Source organism: Chiloscyllium plagiosum, chromosome 6 (genome assembly GCF_004010195.1).
Source record: "Chiloscyllium plagiosum isolate BGI_BamShark_2017 chromosome 6, ASM401019v2, whole genome shotgun sequence".
In the NCBI taxonomy this organism is placed as follows: Eukaryota; Metazoa; Chordata; class Chondrichthyes; order Orectolobiformes; family Hemiscylliidae; genus Chiloscyllium; species Chiloscyllium plagiosum.
This window is the reverse complement of record NC_057715.1, coordinates 12,156,791-12,167,786: the sequence shown is the minus strand read 5'-3', so window position 1 is coordinate 12,167,786 and position 10,996 is coordinate 12,156,791. Positions and strand designations below refer to the sequence as shown.

General features: G+C 41.9%; 1 long non-coding RNA gene across 1 annotated transcript; it reads left to right on the top strand.

Annotated features, from left to right (window-relative positions):
- The first annotated feature begins 8,132 nt into the window (after positions 1-8,132).
- LOC122550459 lies at positions 8,133-10,669 on the top strand. The gene is made up of 3 exons (XR_006311859.1): positions 8,133-8,281; positions 10,219-10,301; positions 10,454-10,669. It is a non-coding gene; the product is annotated as an uncharacterized LOC122550459 (long non-coding RNA).
- The last annotated feature ends 327 nt before the right edge of the window (positions 10,670-10,996 follow it).

The window sequence follows — 10,996 nt, the reverse complement described above, 5'->3', positions numbered from 1 at the left end:
GAGAACCTTTTTCCACGTATGGAGTCAGCTATTACGAGGGGGCATAGCTTTAAATTAAGGGGTGGTAGGTATAGGACAGATGTTAGGGGTAGATTCTTTACTCAGCGAGTCGTGAGTTCATGGAATGCCCTGCCAGTAGCAGTGGTGGACTCTCCCTCTTTATGGGCATTTAAATGGGCATTGGATAGGCATTTGGAGGATAGTGGGCTAGTGTAGGCTAGGTGGGCTTGGATCGGCGCGACATCGAGGGCCAAAGGGCCTGTACTGCGCTGTATTTTTCTATGTTCTATGTTCTATGTTCTATAATGTCACATAAAAGGTTACTACACAGTTAGAGCTTGTGTTGTAGAGAGTGTTCAATTAGTACAGACAGGTTGACCAACAAGAAGTATGGGCGGCATGGTGGCACAGTGGTTAGCACTGCTGCCTCACAGCGCCAGAGACCCGGGTTCAATTCCCGCCTCCGGCGACTGACTGTGTGGAGTTTGCACATTCTCCCCGTGTCTGCGTGGGTTTCCTCCGGGTGCTCCGGTTTCCTCCCACAGTTGGACTTGTTGGGCCGAAGGGCCTGTTTCCACACTGTAAGTAATCTAATCTAATCTAAAGTAGAGAGTAGACATAAATGGGTTATTTATGAGTTGGCAAGCTGCAAATACTGGAGTGTCGCTGGCACCAATGCTGGTTACTTAACTATTTACAATCTATATCACTGACTTGATGAATGGACTGAATATCTAGTTGCCAGATTTCTAAATGACATTAGAATAGGCAGGAGAGTAAGACACAAGGAATTTGCAAAGGCATACAGGCAGGTTAAGTAACTGGTCAATAAATTGGCAGATGTACTATAAGTTTGGAGATGTGAACCAATCCACTTCGGCAGGGAGATTATAAAAGCAACACAATTTTTAAATGGAGGCAGATTGCATAACATTTGTGTACAGAGAGATCAAAATGACCTCATACAAGAGTCAGAAAAGGTTGTGTATCGGTACAATAAGTGATTAGGAAGGCAAATAGAATGCTTATTGTAAGAGAATCTAAAATTATGGAAGTTTGTCACCATCATATAGGGCATCCATGAGACCACATCCATTGTGTTATATACAGTTTTAGTCTCCTTATTTTGGGAAGAACATAAATGTATTTGAAGCACTTACGCTAAGTTAAATTAATTGATTTCTTATGTAAAGGGGCAATCTTCTCAACCAAGATTGTATGCATTGGAGATTATAAGATTTAGAGATGATCTTATTGAATTATACATGACCTTGAAGAGATTTGACAGGGTGGATGCTGAACAGATGGATTGTCTTGTGAAAGAGACAGGATCTAGGGGATGCTGTTTAAAAGTGAAATGTCTCCCATTTAAGTGCAGATGAAAAAATGTATTTTTCTCTCAGAGAGTTCAGGGTCTGTGGCATTCTCTTCCCCTGACAATGGTGGAAGCAGCACCATTGAACATCCTGAAGGCAGGAATAGTTAGATGCTTGATTCATAAGGAAGTCAAAGGATTTGACAGTGGAGAAAGTTGGGTTAAGGCCACAATCAGACCAACAATGGATTTGTTAAATGGCAGTGCAGGCTGGGAGATGTTGATTGGCCTACTCATGTTCCAAATTTGTATGCTTGTAGGTGAACTCTAACTTGTCATGCTTAAATCAGACTTTGATTTTAGCTGGAACAGGTCCTTGAACTGGCCTCAGAAGTGAACATGAGGTGATTGCACGGCATTGCAAAGTGGGATCCAAGTTTTCCTTATACCTGTAATGTTCAGCCACTAAACTTTATACATTGAAATTCAGAGCTTCCTTCAGTGCTCATATTATGAAAATCTCTTCAAATAGTACATATCAAATCTAGCTTTGTGGTGTTAAATACACCAAAAACTCATGTCAGGTGTTGCTCTTGCTGCTAATGGATTTCTCTGTTTTATAGATATTTAAAACTCATATCATTTTGTTCGCAGTTGGATAATGACAATTGTATCTGTTGGTTTGTTTGCTGAGCTACTTTGCAAAAAATATAGTTCTCTAATTGTAAGTACATCAAGCTGTAAAAGTGAAATGTTAATGCTCATGATGAGTTGATAAGATTTTTATGCTTAGGATCAGACATAGAAATGGTGGGCTGAATAGTCTTCTTTGGTCCTGAACTGTGCTTTGGTTTGGGGATGAAAATCCAAAGGACAACTTCCTGGTGATGCCATCTGACCCACTGCCTCCATACCACATCAGGACAGGTAGCTGTTTACAAACTGGCTTTCCGTTCCAAACGTTTTAAAAAAAAACAGCTACATTGATATTTACTATGCAAGCCTCCAGGTGCTGCAGTTAGTTAACTTTGCACCTTGCAAACTCCTGAGCTGCAGCTGACCACATGTTTGATACCTATAGAGTGCTGTCAAAATATCAGGTTCTGCTGATGACCATTATTCATGTGTAAATGCTGCTGTAGCTTCTGGAGATGAGCAAATGTGCAGTTAAATGCAAATATCAAAATTGTTTGTTCTTGTATATAGGACCCCTTTGTGAAAATAGCAACTTTTTTGCCTCATTATTGATGTGCAGTGAAAGCTAGTGATTGTGCTGGTAGATAGCCTAGTCATCAATGGCATTCCTGTAGGCCAATGGGTTCTTAAATTGGCAATTCATTCCATTTAAGAACCTCATCCCACAACTGCTTTTTTTGCGGTGCTGTGGAGTCCGTGGACCATGTATATATTGAGTGTAGGCATTTGCGCTCCCTTTTTGATTTCCTCAAAAACCTTCTCCTCTGTTTCTGGTTGCACCTCAGTCCCACACTCCTGTTCTTTGAGCACCTGGTGCAGAGGGCGGAGGGTAGATTAGGGGACCTCCTCATGGGTCTGCTCTTGGGCCTGGCCAAACTGGCCATAAACAGGTCCAGGCAGCGGGCCGTAGCGGGGTTATTATGGCCGATTGCCTGCCCCTCTTCAGCGGTTATGTCAGAGCCCAGGTGTCCCTGGAAAAGGAGTACGAGGTGTTCACCAACACGCTTGAGATTTTCAGGGAGAGGTGGGCACCACAAGGAGTGGAGTGTATTATTTCCCCCTCCAACTCTATTTTGATTTAATCCCTGCCCTCCCCTTCACTGTTTGATCACGCAGCATTGCCCTCTGAGAAGGGCACTGCTTGTCACTGGCCACTCGGGTGTTTCCTTTCTTCCTGGTGGTGGAATATAAATAAAGATCTACACACTTGTTGTTTTTCACTGTGTCTGACACCTGCACACACACGACATGGGTGCTGGGGAAAAATAAGTACTAAAAAATGAAAAAAAAAAAGAAAACTCATCTCATCGATCTTGATCATATAATTAGAGACAGGAGAGGGCCACATCAAGCAGCCAGCCTGCTACATTTCCATACACAAGCTGATGGTGGACTGGGAAGGAGGTGGATGGCACCCCATCAGAGACAAGGCTTGTTGCTCCCACAGTTTGCCCCCTTTGCTATGGTTTCTTAGATGCTGCACTTTCAAATCCTTTACTCCCCTCACATGACCCTGCCACATCGCCATTTGTGAGACTCCCAAACACTTATACCTGAATCCAAATCAAGCACCACTCATTGCTCGTCCAAAGTACTTCCAATTGGCTGTCAGCTCTCTGTCTCTGAAGGGTAGAAATCCAGCCTCCATCTTCTTATGTTTCAGCCAATTAGTATTAAATGGCTGCAGGGTAATTGGTGTTCCCCTTGGTGAACTCCCCAAAATGACGTTACAGCTGATGGGGTTGAGGGTAATAGGTCTGGTACACCAGCTCAAAAGGTAATCTATTCAAGCACATTATTTTAAGTAGAAACTGTCCAGGCGGTGGGCAATCTATCTGCTGTCAAGAGAAATGTCACTCATATAAATATCTTAGTGAGGTTGCATGATTCAGATTTAACTTTCTGCTAGCTTTAGAATTGAATGTTTAGCTTTCTCTGGCTTGTGGAGGACTGAAGGCTAAAGGAAGGCAAGGATGACTGTCTGTGTGGCAGTTGCATGTTCCCCTCCTGTCTGCCTGGCTTTCTGCCGGGTGCTCTGGTTTTCTCCCATTGTCCAAAGTTGTGCAGGTTAGGTAGATTGGCCGTACAAATTATCCATGGTGTCCAGGGATGCGTGGGTTAGGTGGGTTAGTCTTGGTAAATTCAGAGTTATGGGAATAGGATGGGAGCCTGGGTTTTGATGGGATACTGTTCAGAGGGTTGTTGCAGACTCTATGGGCTGAATGGTCCCTTTCTGCACTGTAGGGATTCTATGATTGTGTGTAAAATGTAAGTGCTTTTCCAGTATTGCTTGTGGGCAATGAGTGCATGGCTAATGACCTCATCTCATCAAGGCATCTCCAATTCCAATTCCAGCTAAGTGGACTTTTCCAAATTGAGACCAAGTCCTAATCCTGAAACCCATTGACCATGTCACCCTCACCAATTTCCTGCAAGCATCAACCTCCCACTTCTGAAGCTGGTTCCTCTCTGAAATCCTGTAATCCTCCCCAGTAATATTTCAACATATGGGAGGGAGGCTTGTTAATTTAAAATATTCTGTCTGTGGAGTTTGATGTCTTGAACAAAACTTCTTTTGCCTTTACTTAAAAATTCCTCTCAACTAAATAAGGGTTGAGAAGTCTGAAGTGCTAAGTGTAAATTGGAATAATTAATTCTATATAAAATATTAATTCCATATTACTATATTTAATATGGAAAACAAAATAAAAGGACAGTAAAAATTGGATTAAGAAAGAAAACTCAAAAAGGTTTAAAAAAAATTAAATTCTTTAAATGCCAAGCAATGATTAGAATCTATTGGAATGAGATTTGTATTTCCACAAATAATCAGTGCCAGAAATGATGTTTGGTTGTAATTGATACTTTTTGTACAGATAAATGTTCTCTTTTGTTTGAATGTTGAATCCTATTTTTTTTTCAGGCATGTTTTTGGCCATACCTAATGGCTAAATATGCAACTTTATGCCTTTAAAGTGTTTCAGTGTCAACTTCCTCAATGAGTTATTCTCACAGAAAACTAGACAGAGCTGCGTAACTTGTACATCAGCTCCTCCTTTCAGCACTCAACAATAGAGGTACAGATTTCAGAAGTCGTTTTAGAGAATTGGAAATCCTCCTGCTCTCACTGACTGAGGAGGATCGTGTGATTTGAATGATTGGGGTTACTTGCTATTGATCCATTTCATTAAAGTGAAAATCAGCTGAGTGCCTGTCCTGGAAATTAAATCGACTCACCTCAACTGTGAGCAAGAGCAAAGAAAGGAGCTTTAAGTAAATTCTGCAGAATTTGATCCAATACATTCAGTCAGATGCCTCAATGTAAGGGGTACCCGAGCTTAATTCAGATACTCATCTTATACTGTTTCTTATCACACTTTCAAGGGCAAAGACTGGGAAAACTCAAGTTGTTATTCTCTCATCCCCTGGTCTTGGACATAACAGTTCTTCAACTTTCGCTGAATTCGACTGTCGCAAGGTCAAGTTGAATGTTTACAAAATTCAAACAGAGACAAGCTGGCTGCAAACCTCATCAAAGTATTGTTTACAAAGCTCAGCACAGCATTAAATTTAGAAAAGCATTCTCTTTCAAATTTCACAGTAAATGTAAAATTTCTTTATTTTCCATTACAGTGCCATAATGAGGTATTCATTTCGTCAAGTTCCTATCCAAGTGACAACATTGAAAGTTATCTGCTGTTTTTTTAAATATATTTTTATTGAAAAAATAGATTTTTAAAAATAGCACAACAAATACAAAACAATACAGTTAAAAAAAACAAAGAAAGAACACAAAAAGGTTATAAAAACCCAACCTGCCCTCATTTACAAATGTATAAATATATATATAAAAATATAGAATCAAAAAAGAACCCTAACTAACTATTTAACTAAATAAATAATAATCATCAACAAACTAATAGATAGTAATAACTCAACTCAACCAAACATGACACTCATACGTTCGCAGTTCCTCCTCCCTGTATATTGGACTCATAAAACACAATCATTACGGTTGTATAAAAGCCCTTATTCGTGTGGCAGATAAATCTGTGTCTAGGTATTCCAAAAACGGCTGCCATGTCTTATAAAAATTCTCAGTTTTGTGGTGTACCATACTTATGAGAAAATCCAAAGGGATATGCTCCATAACAATCTTCCGCCAAGCCAACAGGACTGGGGGGTTTTCAGATACCCAACCTAGCAAACCATTCTTTCTTGTGCAGAAAGTGAGGATATTGAAAAGTTTTTTTCTTATGCACATCTGCATGGAACACACTGGGCAGGCCCAGAAGAAGAGATCGGGTCCTTCTCCACCCTTACACCCGAAGTCCTCTCCATTTCACCCGCTACATCACTCCAGTATGTTTGAAGCCTACCACAGGACCAGAGACAATGGGTAAGAGTGCCCATACACACCTTGCACTTGGTACATGTTGAAGATACCCCTGGTCTAAATTTTGATAAACGGTCCGGATCAGTCAAAAGTGTCTTCTTTTTTTGAATAAAATCCCTAACTTGAAAAAAATGAAAGAGGCTTCTGTTAGATAACTCGTATTTCCGTGCTAACTGATCAAAAGACATCATTGCGTTTGCCACAAATAAATCGCCCATGCAAGACACTCCCCTAGCTGCCCAATGTTGAATCCTGAATCTATGATCCCCAGTTGAAATCCCGGCATACCCACGACAGGTGTAAGAGGAGATGTTTTGCCAATATTACCTTCCCTCTGCCGAATTGCCCTCCATGCTTTAACAGTATTGATAAATATTGGGTTATGGTAATATTCCCTAACTGTTCTCATTTTGTCCAAAAACAGCAAACTGGTAAGGGGGCACCTGGCCTGGGAGGTTTCGATATCTAACCATATAGAAAGAGATCCCCCACAGGACCAATCACACACATAGGATAAAAGCAAACTTAGTTGGTAGCTTTTAATGTTTGGGAGATCCACTCCCCCCAGTCTGTGAGGCAATTGAAGTTTAGCTAATTTAATGAGGGGCCACTTACGATGCCAAATAAAGGAGCTGAACCAGCCATTCAGTCTCCTGAGAGTTTGCTTATTGAAAATCAGGGGGAGCATCCGTATAGGGTACAACAAACGGGGGAGAATATTCATCTTAATAAGCGCTATCCGAGCCAACCACGGGACCGGAAGCACCTCCCATCTTTGACGGTCTTGTTTGATTTTGTCAAATAATTGAACAAAATTAGCTTTGAACAGCCGATCCAGAACTGGAGTAATGAATATACCCAAATATACAAAACCCCCCATGACCACTTAAATGGGAATCAATACTCACCCTCAAGACCTCGCACCTTCGTAAGACCACCCATAGGTGTAGCCTCTGATTTTGCAAGATTAATCTTGTTCCCTGAAAAGGCGCCAAATGCACTGATGGACTGTATCAGGCGAGGCACTGAAACTGCTGGATTTGACCAAAACAAATGAGGACATTGTCCATGTACAACAAAATCTTATGTAATTTTGACCCCATTTCTGCAGCTGATATATTAGGATCCCTAAGAATGGCCTCCGCCAATGGTTTAATCACCAACATAAAAAGCAGTGGTGAAAGGGGACAGGCCTGCTGGCTGCCCCTAAAAATGCTAAAACTGCTGGATCACACCCCATTGGTAATGACTGCAGCAAGAGGGTCACTGTCGAGAACCTTTACCCATCTTATAAAGAATTCGTCCAAGCCAAACCGCTCCAGACTATAGAAAAGGTATGGCCATTCAACTCAGTGAAAGACCTTCCCTGCATCTAGAGAAATCACCAATCCCGGTACTGACTGTTGTTGACATGCTTGGATTACATCAAGCAGCCTCCTAACATTATTGGGGGATCTGCAGCCCTTTCTGAAGCCCGTCTGGTCCTCTCTAACAATAGAAGGTAACGCACTCTCCAGCCTTAACGCAAGAGTCTTAGAGAGGATTTTAAAGTCGACATTTTAGAGTGAAATGGGCCAATATGAAGCACGGTCCTCCAGGACCTTCCCTTTTTTAAGAATAAGTGAAATATTGGCTGTATGAGGCATTCAACATGTTGAGCATTGGGCCTGACAATATGTTTATAAATTCCTTATAGAATTCGCTGGAAAATCAGGACCAGGCGCCTTTCCACTCTGAAGCTGTTCACAGCCTCCTGCACCTCTTGCTCTGATAAGGTGGCATTGAGAAAAGACTCTTGTTTGGGGGGTCACGCCTGGAAGCTCCAAATCCTTAAAAAAGATTCTATTTTGGCTGCCTCTCCTCACAACCCTCAGGTTGGTATAACTTAGTGTAAAATCTCTGGAATGCCACATTAATCTTTTTGGAGTCATATGTTAGTATCCCAGGCCCTTCCCTAATTGCCATAATGGCTTGAGGGGCACTCCTTTCCCTGGCCTGTCACCATCTTCACATAACCTTTGCTTTGCAAAAGTAAGCTCCTTCTTTGTTGTCTGCGTGAACACAGAGTTCAATGCAGACTGCAGCGCCATAATCCTCCTTAACTTGACCAACAAGGGCCTGTCACAGTAAATCTTCTCGGCTGCCTTCAACCATGTTTCGAGGAGACGTTGCTGCACATCCTTCTGCTGCTTCCTATTGGCTGAGTAGGAAATAATTAACCCACTGGCATAGGCTTTGGCAGTTTCCCAAAGGATGGATGGGCTACTAACTGAGCCTGAGTTACTGTCTAGGAACGCTGAAATTCCCAAGAGAGGTACTCCACAAACTTATTATCCTTAAGGATAAAGGGATCCATTCGCCAATGCTTTGTACCCACTGTAACGTCCTTAGTCTTAACCAACAGGTACACAGGGGCGTGATTGGTGATGGTAATATTACCAATCGTACAAGATGTCACCAAGTCCAGGGTTGCCATGGGGGTCAGAAAAAAATCAATCTGTGTGGATTGGAAAAAAAATAAAATCCCTGCCTATAGGGTGGAGATGCCTCCAGATGCCCAGCAGCGCTAACTCCACACACAGACCAACTAATTGTTTAGTTTGTACAGAGGGTATCGAGGGGCTTTTGGGCAACCTGTCTACTGTGGGATCCATGAGACAGTTAAAATCTCCCCCTATAATGATATGCCGGGACTTCAAGACGAATCAGTTTAGGGAACATATCTACCAAAAATTTGAGGGGATGGGCCAGAGGGCAATAAACGTTTAAAACACCATATTCTTCCTCGTTTATCAGTGCTTTGAGAATTACAAACCTCCTGTGTATGTGTCTTTAACACACTCTGGTAACTTAAATGGGAGATTCTTTCTAACCAATACAGCCACTCCCCTATTTATGGTTTTAAAGGTGAAAAGTAAACCCGATCAAAGCCTTTGTGCTGCAGTTTCAAATGCTCCCTATCATCCAAGTGTATCTCCTGTAACAAAGCAATATCCACCTCCTTCTTTCTAAGACTCAAAAGTACCTTCTTACTCTTAACTGGTGGGTGACTCCCCTTGATATTCCAGATACACCATTTAATCATGTCATTAGCCATAACTTTCTGCAGTAACATTTGAATTCCAGAGAGGAGGAACTCGAACCACAAATCGCCGAGCCTTCTTGTCACAAGATTCATCAAACATAAAAACTATGCAAACTAAAACCACTACAGTTAACAAACGTCCAAAGCTACCAAAGATTATATTCAACAAAAACCAAAAAAAAAACAAACCCAACATATAAAGCACAAACGTGCTGAATAGGGGAACTCACCCCCTGCCCAGAGGGGGCAACTACCCATCCCAAAACCCAATTTCCCATCTCGCTGCCAAGACTGCAGCCCGGGCATTTAAATACCTGAACCGGGTATAAACTGCCAGTAAGTAGGCATCTAGCCATCCCAACCATTTTCCCTTCTTCTAGCTAGAGCCTCAACGCAAACACAAACAGGATCCTGCAGGCTGGGCCGCGGGCCTGATCTCGGATACTCCTTCTCCCTTCTTCAGCATCTCCAGATGGGGAAAACCAAAGTAAATTGATTTTTCAGTTTCCTGGGATTCCATGGCTTTTCCAGAGTCCCAGGATATTGGAATAGTCTGGGTTGGGCCAGTTAGAAATTCGTCCCCCTTGTGTTGCGGTGTGGAACTCTGCAATGCGGTCCTCCTAGATCTCCACCATCTTGGATCCTCTTGAAAATTATCTGCTGTTTTAAAGATGAATGGAATCATATCAATGATCTTTGACCATATGATTGTTTTCTTATCCCCAGTAGCAAAATGCAGGTCAACTCAATCCCACCACAGGTCTTCTCAGCAAAATGTAATCAGCACATAAACTGGCAGGAGAGCTGAGGTAAACAACTTAGACTTAGAAGGCTTTAACATTTTACCAGGCAAAACTGAATAAATGTACTTTGAGTATCAGTTACATTGTGGCTGATGTTTTACACAGGAAATGTGAGCTGGGATGAGAAAAAGATTTACACCTTACTATTGTCTCAACAGGTCCTCAACACCTTTGAGAATCGTAGCTGCTAGATATCCGGTGTCAAGAGACTCAGTCAAAAACCATACGTTTAATGTCATGTTTCAGGATTTCTAACTAAAAAGCGTGCCTTGTTTTTATCAAATAACACCATGAAGTTAAATGATACTCAATAAAGTGTGAAATTCTTCACAACAATGTAATCTGAGCGAAAGGCTTTTTATTAAAGATTGATAATGCGAATTGTTTCAGATAATGAATGTTCACTGAGAACTGTACCAATAAACCATTCGTCCTTGGACATTCGGGTGACCATCGTCCCAGGTAGACTTTGGGATAGGCGATAATGCAAAGTGGCTGAGCAGAAGCTCATAGCCAAGTTTGGTACCCATGGGGATGGCCTCAAGTGGGACCTTGGGTTCATGTCACACTACAGTACACTCACACGCTCACACACTCACTCTCTCACTGTCTCACTGTCTCATTCTCTCTCACTCTCTCACTCTCTCTCTCTTACTCTCACTCTCATTCTCATTCCCACATACTCACTCTCACACTCCCAC